Here is a 16,404-nt window from a genome sequence, read left to right as displayed (position 1 = left end):
CCAAAATTTTTTTTCAAAATAGCTGGGTATTAGAATCTAAAATTTAGGAGAGAAACCCAAGCTAGGGATATAAATTTGGAAGTCAGAAACAAACAGATTAAATGCCATCTGTTTAAAGCTATGAGACTAGAGAGTGTATTTAAACAACAAAAAATAAGTCTTAAGACTAAACTCTCAGTCACATCAATAAAGAGATCAGAGAGAGAACAGAAAACCCAAAGGAGACTAAGAAGGAACCACCAGCAAGGCAGGAAGAAAACCTGCTAGCAGACATCGTAGCCTAGAAGCCAAAGAAAAAAGTGTTTCAAGCAACTGTGCCAAATGCTACTCATAGATTAAATGAGATGAGGACTGTTAATTTATAACATGGTGATTTCCTGGTATGGGTTCAAAAGAAAGGGAGAGTGAATAAAAGCAATTGTTTCAAGCTATTTTGTGTGGGTGATGGGTAAAAGGGGAGACAGGAAGAAAAAATTGTTTTAAAATGAGATAAGCAATATCATGTTTGTGTGCTCATGGGAAGAGCCAGCACAGAAGGAAAAACCAATGATGCAGGAGAAGGGAGACTGACAAGAGTAATAATATTCTTGAGACCAAGAAGGGAACGAGATCTAGTATACAAATGAACTGGTTGTCTTGGAACACTACGGTTCATCCAGTGATGGAGAAGGTAAAGGCGCAGTCACAGATACAGGAGCATGCAGGAATTTTTTAAATCATTCAATATGCTTAGTGAGATAGAAAGCAAGGGTATTAGATGAGGAAGAATAGGGGAGAGGGTGTTGGATGTTAGAGGAAAAGAAAGATGCAATCATAAAAGAGAGCGAACTAACAGACTAGGGACCACTGGGGATGAAGCCAGGGAGAGACAAAGTTGTTGAAAGTGTATATAAGAAAGTGATTATGATTCAATACGAAATCTCAGGTGGGTGTAAGTGAGGGTGAGGGACCCTAAAAAGGTTAGATGGATATAGATTATAGGTTCTGGTGGGGCTGAAGGGCTGCTGGAATTCAAGTATTTCCTAGAGGAGTAAGGCAGTGGGGCACTTGAAATGAGACTGCAGAGGGGCACCTGGCCCAGTCAGTTAAGTGTCCTGACTCTTGATTTTAGCTCAGGTCATGATCTCACGGTTCAGAGAGTTTGGCCCCACATCCAGATCTGTGCTGGCAGCACTAAGCCTGCTTGGGATTCTCTCTCTCTCTCTCTCTCTCTCTCTCTCTCTCCCTCTCTCTCTCTGCCCCTCCCCTGCTCTCTCTCAGAATAAACTTAAAAAAAAAAAAAGAAATGAGATTGGGGAGGGGGTAGTAATTAATATAAGACGAAGCATTCTAGGATATGACAATGGGACCATGTGGTTGAATTAGAGTGAAAAATGAGATCACTGGAGGAGAAGAAAGAAAGGAATAGGCCAGAACATCTTTTATACCAGTGTTCCTCAAAGAGCCAGACCACGACACCATGAGGAGCCTGTGCCAGATTATAAATCAACATGCTGCTTCCTTTATCAAAGAAGACTTGCTGCAAAAAAAGTCAGCTGGACTAAACAGTGAATTTAGTGACAGAGGTGATTTATATTCTGGCACAAACCCCTTATCATAATCCTCACTAGTAACAAACAGTTCAGACCAGACGACATTTTGAGTAGCACTGCTCTACACGGACACTGATATCTCCAAGAATTATGACAGAAATAAAAGAGGACACTGAGCCAAGCTAATAAAGTGTTCAAGGAAGGAGGGAGATGACCCTCCTTACTTTTTCTTCTCTTCTCAAATATCCCAACACCTCCCCAGGAAGTCAGTAGATGACTGAAATAAAGAGGGGTAGCGGGTAGTATAATTTGATGGCATGAGAGTCAAAGATCGAAGTTCTGGAAAATAACGGTTAAGAAGTGAATGAAAAACAGAGACACTTTCTCTACCTCTCAGTTTAGTAGTAAAATGTGTGCAAAAAGGGAAAACATTTACCACTGAGAGAGCTGCAAGGAAGTAGCATTATCAGGGGACAGACTAGGTTACAGTTGGAGCAAGAGAGAGAAGGGAACATTCCCAGAATACATTGAAAATAAAAGGAGTTCTAGGAGTTCCATAAGGTACAGTGAGTGATAAAAGGTGGGAGATGGAGACTTAAAAAGTAACGGGATTAGAATCTGGAGGAAGGGATAAGGCCAATACAGAAGAGTTAGGTAGAACTAAAAGAACAAAGTCCTTGAAACCACATGGGTCAGGACTGGCCTCTGACCAGAATATACTATTTCCTCCATTTTATTTCATTTTTTTAAGTTTATTTATTTATTTTGAGAGAAAGCACACATGAAAGCGGGGAAGAGGCACAGAGAGGGAGAGAATCCCAAGGAGGCTCTCAGAGCAGAGCCCAACTCAGGACTTGATCTCTCTGTGAAGTGTGAGATCATGACCTGAGCCAAAATCAGAAGTCAAGACGCTTAACCAACTGAGCCACCCAGGTGTCCCTCCTCCATTTTAAAGATGGACACTCGATGCAGACTGGCAGGGTGTTGAAGGAGTTCCTGCTTAGCTTCTGATGGACGAGAGGGGACTCATCTGAAAAGCAGAGAAGGTTAAATAGTCTTCCTGTCTTGGAGCTTTCTAGAGAAACATAGTATCTGGGATATAATGGCAAAGGGAGAAACGCGAAGTCCTTTAGCATATAGTCAGGGTATTCTTCAAGCAGATCAGTACGTATTCTTACCAAAAAAAAGGGATCCAATTAGCTGAGCCTAAAAAAACCAAACTTTAAAATCAAGCAAAATGCGAGAAAACAGACTAAACTTACTAAGCTATCTAAAGAGTTCTATGTCCACGCATACTAAGTGTCCTGTAACATTTGGTGTCCACTTCTGCATCTATGAACTATTAGGGAGATATATGTCTGACACCACTGCATTCTTTCAGTAGCTCAGAAAATAATTTAGGTGTCTCAGCCAGCACTTTCTACACAGTGGAATGGAACTCGACTTGGAAACCTCCACAGTTAGACTGAAAAATATTTCTGAGAAACTCTGGTTCCTGCTTTACACATACGGCACTCATCTAGTATGTGGAAAACTTCAAAGACTTGCTCCCTACACTCTTACCCCCAAACCACTTAATTATACTTAAAAAATAGAGTAGTTTACAACAACCACCCCTCGGTGCAAATTACTACAATCATTTAAGATCACCTTCAAATTGTATTTCCAAGAAATTCTGCAGTCATTTTTATATGGACAATGTATAATAAAATGGGTATATATACATACACATATCACAATTACTTAAGCTATCATAAAACCCTTTTAATAAAAGAAGCTTATTAAACTAGCCTTCGGCCTTTGCACATCTTTTACTTCCAAGTCAAATCAACTACCAGCATTTAAGATAAGACTTATTAATCACAGATATGGTTTGTATGCCACAAGGATTTATGAACTTGAAAGAACGTAGACAGGTTAAAAATCTCTCCCCCTGCCCAATTTTTTAAACTGATTGTTTAACATACCTGTTACAAATCTTGAAAGGAAACTACCAGCATAACAACATGTGAATGACGAAATCACAAGTAAAACTGTGGGAACATTAGTGAAGAAATTAAGAGAGGGAAAAAATAGGAGAGAAAACGGGAAGTGCTATGGAGCATTTTCACCCCAGCATCATCCAGCTGTTCACACTATTCAAACTGCTGGGAATGAGGGGGAGCCTTTTCAACAAGTTCAAAAGAAATCAAAGGCCGGAAATTTCTGGAATATTGTAAGGGAAACTTTACAGTGGCTTGGTAAAGTTACACAGGGATAGGATGGATAGCCAGGGAGTTAGTACCTCTGAGACCAATGTTTTGTAAAAGTCCACTGATCAGTTTAGTTTGTATTCTATACCATATCATATAAAATACATTTGTAGCACTATTCTCAGATACTGCTTTTTATAACCAATGTTGTCCTATGCATTGCACTTTCAGTCCAGACATAGCTTGCTTGTCATTTAAACATGTAGTCTGCAGGTTAAACATGTAATTAAACATGTAGTTTGCCAACTTTTCCAACTCCGGAAATGAAAATTTTTACCCTAGCAAAAAAAGATTTAACCAAAATCTAACTACCTTTATAAATTTATTCTGACCAAATAATAGAATGCCATTAATTTAAATAAAACTTACGTTCAATATATTTTTAATTATCTAAACTTTGTTTTTAAGTTTTGGATTTGGTCTGATAATAGTTTATCTTAAAAGTGTAGACTTCAGGGGTACTTGGGTGGCTCAGTTGGTTCACCATCCAATTTCAGCTCAGGTCATGATCTCAAGATTTGGTTCGTGGGTTTGGCCCCACATCGGGCCTGGAGTTGGCTTCAGATTCTGTGTCTCCCTCTCTCTCTGCCTCTCCCCCACTCATGCTTTCGGCCTCAAAAATAAACATTAAAATTTTTTTTTAGGGGCGCCTGGGTGGCTCTGTTGTAAGCGTCCAACTTCGGCTCGGGTCATGACCTCACAGTTCGTGGGTTCGAGCCCCGCGTTGGGCTCTGTGCTGACAGCTCAGGGTCTGGAGCCTGCTTTGGATTCTGTGTCTCCCTCTCTCTCTGCTCCTCCCCCACTCATGCTCTGTCTCTCTCTGTCAAAAATAAATAAACATTAAAAAAATTAAATTTTTAAAAAAAGTGTAGGCTTCAGATAAAAACCAGGAGAACATGATTTAAAGGCATTAATAAAATTTTAGGCTGACATGATTATGCACATGCAGTCACAGTATCTCCAGCGTTTTTAATACCTTCACAGATTAAGTTTTGAGATCTCTTTTAAAAATACTTTAAAAAGCTATAATTAAGATGATCAAGTTGTTATTTTTCCTTTTCCTTGACCCAAACCATTTTATAATTCCTAAACTTAATTGAGTCTTCCAGATTTCACAATCACATGAAAATGTTAAGTTCCTGTGTATAATCAATTGATAGAAGGCATTTTCCAAGTGCCAAAATAGAACCCTAATAGTTTAACAATCTATTTCCTAAGTTATACAAACCCACAGATTCATATTATCTTCATTTTAGAATCATTAAGAACTATACTCTAAATGGAAGTACTGCAGATGTTACAAACTAGCAGTATCCTGCTAATAGGTGTATTTTATTTGTGCTGAACAGTGTCTTTAAACATGAATTTCATTCACCAACATGTGCAAATCAAAGGATGCACATTAATCTGATCCTCCTTCTCTCAGAAAAAAACAATCAGATGATATGACAACATGAACAATACAGTTCATGTGGGAATATACCAACACAATGGCTGGAACAGAAGACTGGCTGCTTAGATGGAACTTGTACTCTCCAATTTCTTGCAGTCCACGGTCTCAGACACCCCATGCTGTCTGGTCCTAGAAACACTGAGAGGCCATTCCCACTATAACAGAAGACCAAACCTATATGGCTTTTGAAAGCAATCTTACTTTAGTCACTTATCTTGAATGCCAACATGTTGTATGTCAACCAATTTCAAGAGATAAATTAAGTCCCTAATAGGTAGACTTTTTCAGTAAACTGTATGTACATGATTTTTAAAGGAACTTTCAAATCTACTCTCATCTCTTATAAAAATCTTGGAAAATTGGGACAGAAGCTATTTGACCTTAGGGATAATAAATGCTGCAAATACTAAGAAGTAACTTGGACATCTAATTCCAAAAATGATTCTTTATGAAGGAATACAATCCATTCTGGAATAACCACTTACATAAAACAATTGAGGCATTCTTGCCGTGTTTAAAGAAAAAAAAAACAAAAAACTCCTAACTATAATACATTTCTCAAACAGTCAAAAAATCATTAACGTTTCCACAATATTATGCTGAATTCCAAGAGCAAAAATACTGTCATTTCCCTTCCCTACATCAACTTTTCAATTTCATTTCAACCACCCATTATGAAAAAGACATCTAAAATTTTTTCTAAACCGATGAGTTTTCCGTAAAATTAACATCTGACTTCCAAAAGGTAATTGAGAATACACTTTATTCTTGTTACTAATAATCCTATTTGAAACAAGTATATTCATAAAAAAAAGTGTTACTAACAGAAACATAAGAACTTTAATACAGGAGCATGGAGAAAGGTTTTTACTGAAAAACTTAAAGGGCAAAAAATTAGTGTATCACCACCCACAACTCTACACAATGAGAGCCTATAGTAACTATGGTCCAGAGTTCACATACACTGACTCAGCTAGCTTTGTTTTTATCTAGATCCTAACACAGACATATTCCTTAATAATATAACTGAGTTGAGCACTTACTCATGTTTTATCATGTAATGGATTTAGACAAATTGAGTGATTCAATTAACTTTTGCTGACCATTTTAGTTTCTGTAACTCATTAAGATGGCTAAACACCTGATCTTTTACCCCCAAATTATCAGTTTTTGGTTTTACCATTATGATATACTTAACCTACTTAAAGTGACTTAAATATGTGATCCCTATTTTAACTTTGATCTTTCTCCTATAAATATTGGTTGAAATGACATTTTCTCAAGCCAGTCTTTTAATCAGAAATATTAATAGGAATAAATTATTCTAGAATTCAAAAGGTTTCCCGATTGATGCTTTCTCATCAGAATTATCCAAAAATAGATTCCATACAAACTTGCTGGGGGTAAAAAAAAAAAAGAAAAGAGAAGAAAAGAAAAAAAATCAGAAGCATTACATTATATCCACTGGAGGGCACTCAACATGACCAAAGTATGCAATGAAAACATGCCCTAACACTACTCTCACTCTGCTGCAGCATCAGGTTTGAGGGAGACTCTGGGGGTGGGAATGTCTCTTAAGAGAAGTCCACAATTAAATTTTAAAAAGGCAGTTAAACTCTGAAACAGGGTTCCTAATTTAACTTACTTTTCTCTGTTAAGAGCATCTTTTTCTTCAGAGAAAGTAGGTTTTATACATACTTTTAAGGACAGCAGGGTTCAAAAGCCTCAACAGATGGGTCTAGGTTTCCAATTGAGTCAAGCTCAGTCTTGCATGAAACACAAAAGCAGCCTTCTTAAGTCAACAGAAGAAATAACCTTCTCCTGAGTTTAAATGATGAAAAGCCACTGAGTTAATTCCTACTCATTTTCAAGCAACATAAATCACACATTTTCCCTTTGTGGAACCTGAGAAGTATATACTTATTTTAGCCTATTAGCCAGTTATCTAATCACACAATTAGAACAGCATCACATTAACAATGGTCTGTTGAAAAATGAGAACTGATTCTGCAAATCAGTATCATCTATATTAGGGTACTGGAGGCAGTAGCTACATGCTCTGGAATCCTCAGAAGCAGTCCCTAGTCTTTGTTTACTATTTACTTTTATGGTATAAAAATGTTTTCAGTCAAGCTATTTCAACAGAAGATATCACATTCCCAACAAAAAGAGAGTTACAAGAAAACAAAGTTAATACAACTCATGTTTTCAAAAACAATGTCACAAGTCTATATGCACTACACAACAGTTGCGGGTACTGAAAAAGTGTGTCCTACTCTAAAAGGCATTCACCCCTTCCGTCCTGGGTTAGGAATCAAGCACACTTCCCACCAAGCCCTAAGTACAAACTTAAAATTCACCACCTACTCATCTGCAATTCCTGATTATCAGCAACTAGTAAACCATGAAAGAGAAACAAAATCTTGTTGTAACTGAAGAGATACATTCTTTCATTTCAATAACACAAAAGTTTCACTTGGCTAAATATACTTAGTCCATTTCTGGAGTTTTAATTACACCGCTTCTTAAAACTATAAAAAAGATACTCAAACTTCTGAATTACCCACCTCCCTAGTTTCAATATTTACGCTCTTCTTCCCACCCTCCAAACAATAAAGACCGGTATCTGCAGACAGTTTTCCTAAGTGCTACACCTTCAAATACCCTTAGAGAAATTGGCCTACTTCATTCATGTCTTCCCTTCCATTTGGGAAGTATCTCTGAAAACAAGCACACAAGACTTTATTTATATGAAGAATTTTTACTCTAGGCCTGACGAGTAATAATAGGAAGCTCAATTCAGTTTGAGAAGTGTTAATACTTACTCTACACTCTACATAATACTCTTGGCAAAGACAGTAGTCAGATAACAACAATTAGTTCAAAAAAAGAAAACTTTTGAATGCTTCTTGACACTTGCACAGTGGTAAAAAACAGTGGTTTTACTTTTTCATTAACCACCTTATTCTTAAAACTTCATTTTCCCTGGAAACTCTTTAAAACGACTGTTCCCCAACCTCTGGGAGAAGAATCTCAAGCCTAGGGCTCCACAAGGACTCTAAGTTGCATGCTATACTAAACTTCCTAGTGCATTTCATTTCCCCCTCAAGGACTTCAGACTTGAATAGTCTCAGCATTCCTTTAATCCTATAGAACAGTCTTCTGCAAGTTTTTCAAGTTACTGTTGCAATCACTTTAGGGCCTTGTCCTTGTACATGGCCTTCAGAACAAAGACTAGGTCAAAGTAATGAATACTGGTGCAAATTGAGCAAATTTTGTGAAATGATATTCTCAAGTAACCATAATGGTACTTTTTTTAAATCCAGAGATTTCTGTGGGTTTAACTGTGAATGTAAAATAAATACTGCAGCAGCCTGTTTAGAGCCAAAACAAAGCCTCCAAAGTAGTTTAGGTCACTAATCTAAGCGGATACTTAACAGTAGCATTATGTAAATACATTTCAGGGCATGTCGACTATTTTGTAGGACGAAGACAAGTTCACATGAAGAATATCTGAAGGTACTGAATGTTCAACAACTCACAGTAATGAAATGGCTTCCTAAATTCCACACAGAATGCTTTATAACTCCAACGATCTGAGAAACAGCAGCCTAGACTTTATCAAAGGATAGCCGTCTCTTCAAGTTGATGTCTAGTCTAAGCCACCACTATTCACGACACAAAGCTCTCATTTCACTAAAACCACTCCTCGATTTCCTTTTGCCGACCTCTGCATACCAGCAGGCCAGTCTCTCTTCATTCACCACTCACAAACTCAGGGGGGAGGGGAGACCACAGATGTCTGGAAGATACAAAGTGTGGAGACAATGCTCCCTCCGAAAGGGAACAGAAAACCAAGGAAACAACTACACCCAACTGCCAAAGCTTTCAAGTTTCGCGGATTCAGAAGCTGGCTTCGAGAACTTCGAAAGTCTCTGTTCAAAATCCTCTCCCGAGACAAAACACTGAAAGAAGTTGCAACACTTTGAATTTCATTTGGCCAATTTTGTAGCGAGGGAAAAATTCACTCCGCTGAAAAGAAAACGTGCTCCAAAAATCACGTTTAGCTGCCATAAAAGTATTTGAATACATCATTTCTACCAAGATCCTCCTCCAAGCAGTCAGAAGCTGAATCCCGCGGCTCGCTTGATAAGAAACAGTAAAAGCCAGTCGCCCCGGCCCCCGCCCCTATTTTTACAAGGGTCTCACACCCACCGCCGTAAATCCAAGACCCTCAGCACATTGCACGCCGTTTCCACTCACCTGCACGGTACAAGAAAATGTAGGTGCAGGACATGGGTTTATTTGTGCAAGCCCTACTGACGCATCGCACCGTCTGCACTAGTAGGTTGGTTCCTCTAAGGTTTAAAGTTGCTCGGATCTAAACAAGAACCAGTGCCAAACTCACAGAAGCAGGGCATTAAAAAAAAAAATACTAACAGTTCTCTTTAAGGATCCTTTTAATTCGTTCTCGAGAAACGGAAAGAGAGAATCTGAACAGAAAGTCTCCTGGCCCTATCGGCCCGGCAGATGGGACCCAGGGTGGCGTCCCAGGCCCAGCACCCGTACCCCAACTCCCCGCTGGGGCTGGGAAGGCGGAGCACCCCCACCCTCCGTCCCCACCCCGCCCCCCACCCCGGCCCGGAGCATCCCGAGGCGCAGGGTCCCTCCCCCAAACTCGGCCGCGGCCGGAGCCCCGGACGGAAACCACAGCCTCCCCCACCGCCCGCCCGCCCGCCCCCGCCGGCCATCGAGCTCCCGGACGCGCCCTCGCGTCGCCCCCTCCCCTCCAGCGGCGCCCCGGGGGCCCCCCGAGGAGCAGCGCTACCGGAACCCGGGCCCGGCCGCCGCCCTCCGCCCCCCGGGCGCGGCCCGCCCCCGCCGCCTCCTCGGCGCCCCCAGCCCGCGCCCCCCGCTCCCCACCCCGGGCCTCCGCGCCGCGCCGGGCCCGGTTCCCAGCCGCCGCCGGGACCGCGCGCCCGCGACGAAGTTTGGCTCCGAAGACGGAGCGGGAGCAGCCCCGGAAGGGTAAGGAAAGGAGCGCCCCAGCACCTCAGGGGAACAGGCTCCTCCCGCCGCTGGAGTCCGACCGTCCTCGGCCTGCTGTTGCGGCTCGGCGGGGACCGGAGCTGCTCCTCGGACCTTCCTCCGTCTCCGCCTCCCCTCGCTCTCCGTTCCTAGGGCCGGGCTAGCGCGGCTGCCACAGACCGAGAGGCTTAAAATGGCGCCGCACAAGGAGCTCTTATAAGTCGCGCAGTGGCCGCTGTATCCTGCCGCCACCGGCGCAGCGCGGAGCGTTCCGCCGCGCGAGGACAAGGGGCGGGGCGCGAGAGAGCGGCGGAAAGTAGTCCCCGCGCCGCCCGGCGCCCGCCGTCGTCCGACCGCCCGGGGCCGGGGCGGGGCGCCCGCGCACTCTCCGGCCGCTCCCCGGAGAGGGACCCGAGGCTGGCCCGCGGTGCGGGTCTGGGGGGCGGCTCGCTACGGCGCTGTGGTCCGAGGCGGGGAGGCCCGAGGATGGAGGGAGGGCGGCACCCGGAGCCTCTACTGTCTGGAGCCCGGCGCCCCCGCCCCCGCTCGGGCCCCGATCGGGAGAGCCGACGCGGGCTTGCCGCAAGCTTCCCGCTGCCCGCGGAAGGCGGCCTCTGGGCTCCGGCCCTCGGGGGGGGGGGGGGGCGGCGCGGGCCCTGAGGTCGCGGCCCGCCAGCTCCCGGAGCTGCCGGCCGCCGCCGCAGCCGCCCCGCTGTCGAGTCGAGGAACTCCAGCGGTTTAGGGCTTCCGTGGTCTTTGCGGTCTGGGCCTCATTCTCCCCGCAGGACTCGGCTCGTCTGCGAGCCGCACATCGCCCCAAAGCCGCCCCCCCCCCCCCCCCCCCCCCACTGTCCGGGTCGCGGATCCCGCGTCCCGACCGGTTGCTCAGCCTGAATTTGGAAGTGAAACACCGGGCCGGGCCGCCTGCGATCCCTCCTCCCGAAGGCTGTGAACTCTTAGGATGGGCGCCCAGTTCCGCAATTCAACAAGTCTTTAGGAGTAAGCGCTGTGAACAAATGACTGATGGAAATGGATTAGCTCTAGAACCCTGTCAATTAGGTTAATTCTGATGGATTCCATTTTTATCTGGTTCCACAGTACTACTATCAATAGATTTATTTGTGCGCATGTTTCTTTGGAGGAAATGCATTTCTAAGGTATTACTTTTTTGAGAAATCAAGTAATGTTTATGGAAGGAGTAATCAATTAGGCAGCTTGTGATTTTTGAAAACTAATTTTCGATTCCTCAAAAACATTTTCTAATTCGTATCAGCAGGCTAAAATTGGGTCGTCCTTTCCCTTGGAAATGTCTCGATTGTCACCCAGCAAGATAGGCATTTGTTTATCAAAGCTGAAACAATCATGATTGATTCAGTTTCTATGGTCTATTATTTTATGCTTATTTTTCCTCCAAAACAATGGAGAGTGCAAAAAGCAACAGTGAAAGTTGTCTTGGGTCTTTTATCCCTGTAATTAATGAATGCAAACAATAGGTCTTTATACATAGGTATGGGCAGGAAACCTACTTATTCACTCATGGAGTAGGATATGTAGTTTTAGGCAAGCTAATGCTCAGGGCCAACATGTTCTTTAAATAATTCTTTTTTCCCCCCATCTTAAAGGTATTTTACTACATACAGCGGTAACGTTTAACTGCTATGACCATACCAGTGGAAAAAGTACACACACTGAGACGATGTTCGGTGAGATCCATTGTCTAGAATTACTTTCTCATTTTTATCTGCGCAAGTAATTCTATAGAATTAAATATAGCCGATGGTGGTGATTAACTCGGCCAGTCAGAATTCGAACAAATTAAACTAAAAAAGGTATTTCATCAAAGCAGTGTTTCTCATGTAAACTCAGAGTGTAAATAGCGTTTCCAGGCACTGACCCCCAATTTTAATCCTCATAAAAAGTATTAAAGAATATACAGTTGATTCGATTAGAGTCATACATTTAAAATCAGATGACTGATTAATCAATATTTGAGCAATTTTTCATGGATGTTTCCTTTTTGTATATTCCCTGTGGAGGGGGATTGGTTTTGTTTTTTTTTTCTCAATAAGGCACTCTGTTAAAACTGGTTTAGAGATATTTGCACCATTAGAACCTCTAAAGGATAAAAACTCTTCTATGTTTGTATTTCTTTATTCAGATACAAAAATAATTGAAACATTTTCTATAATTTAGATATCTTAATCCAAATTTGGAATTAAGATTTTTAAATCCCTGCTAATATTTTAGGTAAACACCCATGTCATTAAAGGAAATGTAAAATTTGCAACAATGCAGTAAACTGTGTTTCCTATCAAATTTAAGTGTACTGAAGAATTACTGCGTGACTAGCATTTAAAAATATTAGTTGAATTTAACAGATTGCTCAGAATTTTTATTTTCTTCTCCCAAAAAACAGAAATTGTTCCACTTGTCTCACCAAACATATGAGATGAATAACTTCTCTGCAATAGAGACAAATGCTACCATTAAACCAATAAGAAATACAAGCATCAAAATACCTGATGAGTTGGTGAGATAAGTGCTTTTGTAAAAATGATTTTTCAAAATGGGCCTTGGGCAATATGTTTCATAAAAAACATTTGGTTATCTTTTTACACCTTCTTCTAGAGCCAGCCATTTGGGTTTGACATGAATTAATCCATTTTAATGCAAAAGACTGCATTAAACAGAAAAAAAAAAAAAGCTGCAAAAGACAAATGGTTCCAAATTTCAGGCTCTGTGCCTAGAAACCAAGTGTCTCCAGCTGGTTTAACAGAGGAAGTATTACTTGTCATGATATTAGACCATTGGCACATCAAGCAGTGATTACATGGATTCTGAATGGAAAGCATCCCTTCACTAAAACACATGATTCTGAATCACCTTAGGCAAAGAAAGAAATGCCCAGCGTGTTTGTGCACTTCCAACAGAAACATTAATCAAGGCAGCACTGTAAAGAAGGCCCATTCACTTTTTGGATAGTTAACTATCAAATCCATTAATTAAACATTTATTGAGCACTATGACAATGAGTTTCCTTTAGAGAGAGGGAAATGAGTGGCCGGCTTCTTTTGATTAGGTCCCTTAAATTAATGTATAATTATAGCTGTTAATCAGTCCTACTTACGAGTAAGCAGAAACAGTAGAAAATAAGAACTGTGTAACGAGGGTGTGGTCTCCTCTGGACTCTATATCCGAACCTCCTTGAGAAGAAACCTCTCCCAGCAGAAAGGTAAGACTAAATAATATTCCCTGCATTTATAAACAGTCCCAATTCTCTAAGAAGGTGTGTTAAAAATATTTCTTTCTGAACAACGTGAAAACGTTGGGCAATAATCAGATCAGGTTTTCATTTAGCAGCTCATCAAGTGCGCTATTTATGGATTGGGACTTTTGATTCGCAATACATCATCTCAGGGTTCAGTGTTATCTTTTGATTTCTTTCCAGCTGAACAGGCTAAGTAGTTGTAAATACCTCTTGTCAGGCTACATGGTTGGCTATTCTCGCACACAGAAGTAATCTAGGAACCCACTGGGCAAATTCGGCGGAGAGCCACCGTGGAAAGCTTGCATCTGGTGCGCTGCGGGATGAGGGAGGGGGCTGTGAAGGTGGTGGGAGGCGGTGGCCATGGTGGTGGCCGTGGCAGCAGCAGTGGTAGCTATGATCATGGCGGCTTCAGTGATGCCAGGAACACGGTTCCTGCTTGGAGTTAGCGTTCTCGAGGCCTTCCTTGGTTTGACACAACAGTCCTTGCCATACTAAGGAAGTACATACATTTAATGGCTACCATAGAAAGTGTGAAGGGAAAGCAATGGAGATATCATCCATGATATTCAAAGAACACAAAGGTGTATGTTTCTAAGAATTAAGACAAATACCTACCGCTGCGCTGCAAAGAAATCACGCTTTGGAGACATAACCCCCCCCCCAACATAGACACACACACACACACACACACACTTCTGTATTAAAAATTTCAAAATGGTTGCAGGTATTTCATTCACAAGAAGGTTAAAGGCGTTTCCCATCGCAAGAAGGATTAACTTACCGGAGGATTCTGGGACTGCAGATGTATACTGCGGCAAAATCCTAAATTCATCGAAAAAAATCATTTCTGGACTCCAGCTGCTAAAAATAATAGAATTATAGTAAATCATGGATAAGATTAAAATAAGCCATTTTCACATTCCAAAGTGTTCGGGAAAAAATGATTCTTTTCTTTTAACTCATTTCTTAAACAATGCAAATTTTAAAGTAGCTTTTCTTTCCAGAGCACGCAGCGCCATGAAATCGATAATTTTTGATCTTTCGGTTAGTAGGCAACATGGTGAGCTATTGCAGGGACTGCAGGCAGCAGACATGTTCTTGTCAGCTAAAAATTTTCATATTGTTTTTGAATCCATTGAGATTTGTAGATGTGATATCACCGTTTTTTTTTTGTTTTAGCCTGCACTGGGCTATTGGGGACGCAAACTCTCAGTTTATCGACACATACGTGTCTATTGCTTTATATATATTAAAAACAGGGAGTCTTACTGGATCTTAAACAAAAAATTATGTAAAAGGAGTGGCTGGTGTGATTATAATCCCATCATGCAGGGTCCACGGTTCCCATTTAGTGAAATTTCGCAGAGGGCAACTTCTTAAGAACATCCCTGCTGTGCAGAGTGAAAAGCATGAACAAACCAAAGACAGAATTCATCTGTGTTTATATTTTACAAACAATGAAAAACCTACTCTTTGTATGCCTCTTTTCCCCCACCTTATTATTTCATGAAAACTGCAGCATTTTCCCCGCCCCCATCCAAACACTCACCACCCCAGCACTGCAGTGTTCCGTCCCTCTTTTGCTTCTCCTTCGTCTTCTTTTTCGCTTTCACAAATTCTGCACGCGCCATCTTTGTGTGGGGTGATTCTTTGCTAATTTCAGTTACCCATTCTCTTACAAATCGGTTCAGAAATAGAAAATTATAGTGCGCTTTGGGGCTTAATTTGCCTAAATTTCTTTCAGTCTTTCCTTCTGACATAGAAAAATGGAAACGACAGGGGGGGAAGCCAAAAAGAGAGATATTTCTATTATTTCCATAACCTGTTGTATACAGTGGTGATAAAAAATATTATTAACATAATAGCAACAGCTGCAGCCTAAATAGAAGCTATGAGATAATTAATGTGCTACAACAAATTAATTTGCTGCAGGTGCCTCTGCTGTGAACTGAGTAACCCATGCCATATAAAGTCTAAATACAATTATGATTCCCCCCACACACTAAAGCAAAAGACAGCAAAATGTCTTGTTCAGTAAATATTTTGCATGCCTATTGTAAAAAATAAAATCCTCTCCAGCCTCTTCCCCCCCTGTCCCCCATCAAGCCATCTCAGATGGTTTAGTCACCAGTGGATAAGTGTGGAGTTGGATCGGATGTGTACGTGTATTAGTGTCTATGTACAGAGATGGAGGTTTTATGCTGTGTCTTAGTTGGAAAACGTATGGACCGGCTATAAATTTCTTTTTAAGAATTAGAGATCGTTTATAATATTCAAGAGCCCTATTGGTTTTAAAACAAAAATTAGATGGATTAATGTGTATAGCCAGAAGAAAAATAACTGTGTTAAGGAGTTGCCCATCCGAATTAATCTTTCTAAAAAATCATATATCTTTTAAAAGAGAGAAATGTGTTTGTAGTAGTGTAACACTCTTCACTGATGCAAAAGAGACTTTTTTTTTTTCCTCTCACTTGCTGTCAAGTTGAACATTTATGGAGAATGGTGGCAGATTATATCACAAGTATATGCCAGAAATACACTGCATCGGGGCAGCTCGGACAGGGGCCTGGAGAAGGTCACAATGCCAGAAGCAAATGTCCATTTTCTGTTTTGCACCACTCAGCAAAAAATAACTTTGGGCCTCGAAAAGTGGAGGAACAGAGAGATTGATTTTTTTTTTTTAACTACCTGACTAAAAAAATTCTCTTTGAGTAAGGCTATAGTCCTTTCTGACTTTTCTTCCAGTTATGCCACTGAATAAAATGACATTCTTGTTTTCACTGTAGCCTCGGTTCGTTGTTTGTTAAAAGTATACATTTTATCGTGGTCTAAATACCCAAGGTTATTGGTTATTAAAATGTATTGTGTTAA

General features: G+C 41.3%; 1 protein-coding gene and 2 long non-coding RNA genes across 5 annotated transcripts in view; 1 reads left to right on the top strand and 2 right to left on the bottom strand.

Moving 5' to 3' along the window:
* Window positions 1–10,478, bottom strand: part of CTNNB1 (catenin beta 1) — a 41,202-nt gene extending 30,724 nt beyond the window's left edge. For all 3 annotated transcript variants that reach the window (XM_058729523.1, XM_058729525.1, XM_058729526.1), the window contains exon 1: window positions 10,290–10,478. The gene's annotated coding sequence lies outside the window, so the exon portion shown is untranslated. The remainder of the gene's footprint in view (window positions 1–10,289) is intronic.
* A 642-nt stretch (window positions 10,479–11,120) lies between these two features.
* LOC131511650 (uncharacterized) lies at window positions 11,121–13,001 on the top strand. The gene is made up of 2 exons (XR_009261641.1): window positions 11,121–11,264; window positions 11,888–13,001. It is a non-coding gene; the product is annotated as an uncharacterized LOC131511650 (long non-coding RNA).
* Window positions 12,826–15,523, bottom strand: LOC131511649 (uncharacterized). Its single transcript, XR_009261640.1, has 3 exons — window positions 15,083–15,523; window positions 14,315–14,394; window positions 12,826–14,024 (listed from the first exon to the last, which is right to left on the bottom strand). It is a non-coding gene; the product is annotated as an uncharacterized LOC131511649 (long non-coding RNA).
* Between the last annotated feature and the right edge of the window lie 881 nt (window positions 15,524–16,404).

Source organism: Neofelis nebulosa, chromosome 5 (assembly GCF_028018385.1).
Source record: "Neofelis nebulosa isolate mNeoNeb1 chromosome 5, mNeoNeb1.pri, whole genome shotgun sequence".
Classification (NCBI taxonomy): Eukaryota; Metazoa; Chordata; class Mammalia; order Carnivora; family Felidae; genus Neofelis; species Neofelis nebulosa.
This window is presented reverse-complemented; position numbering and strand designations above follow the sequence as displayed.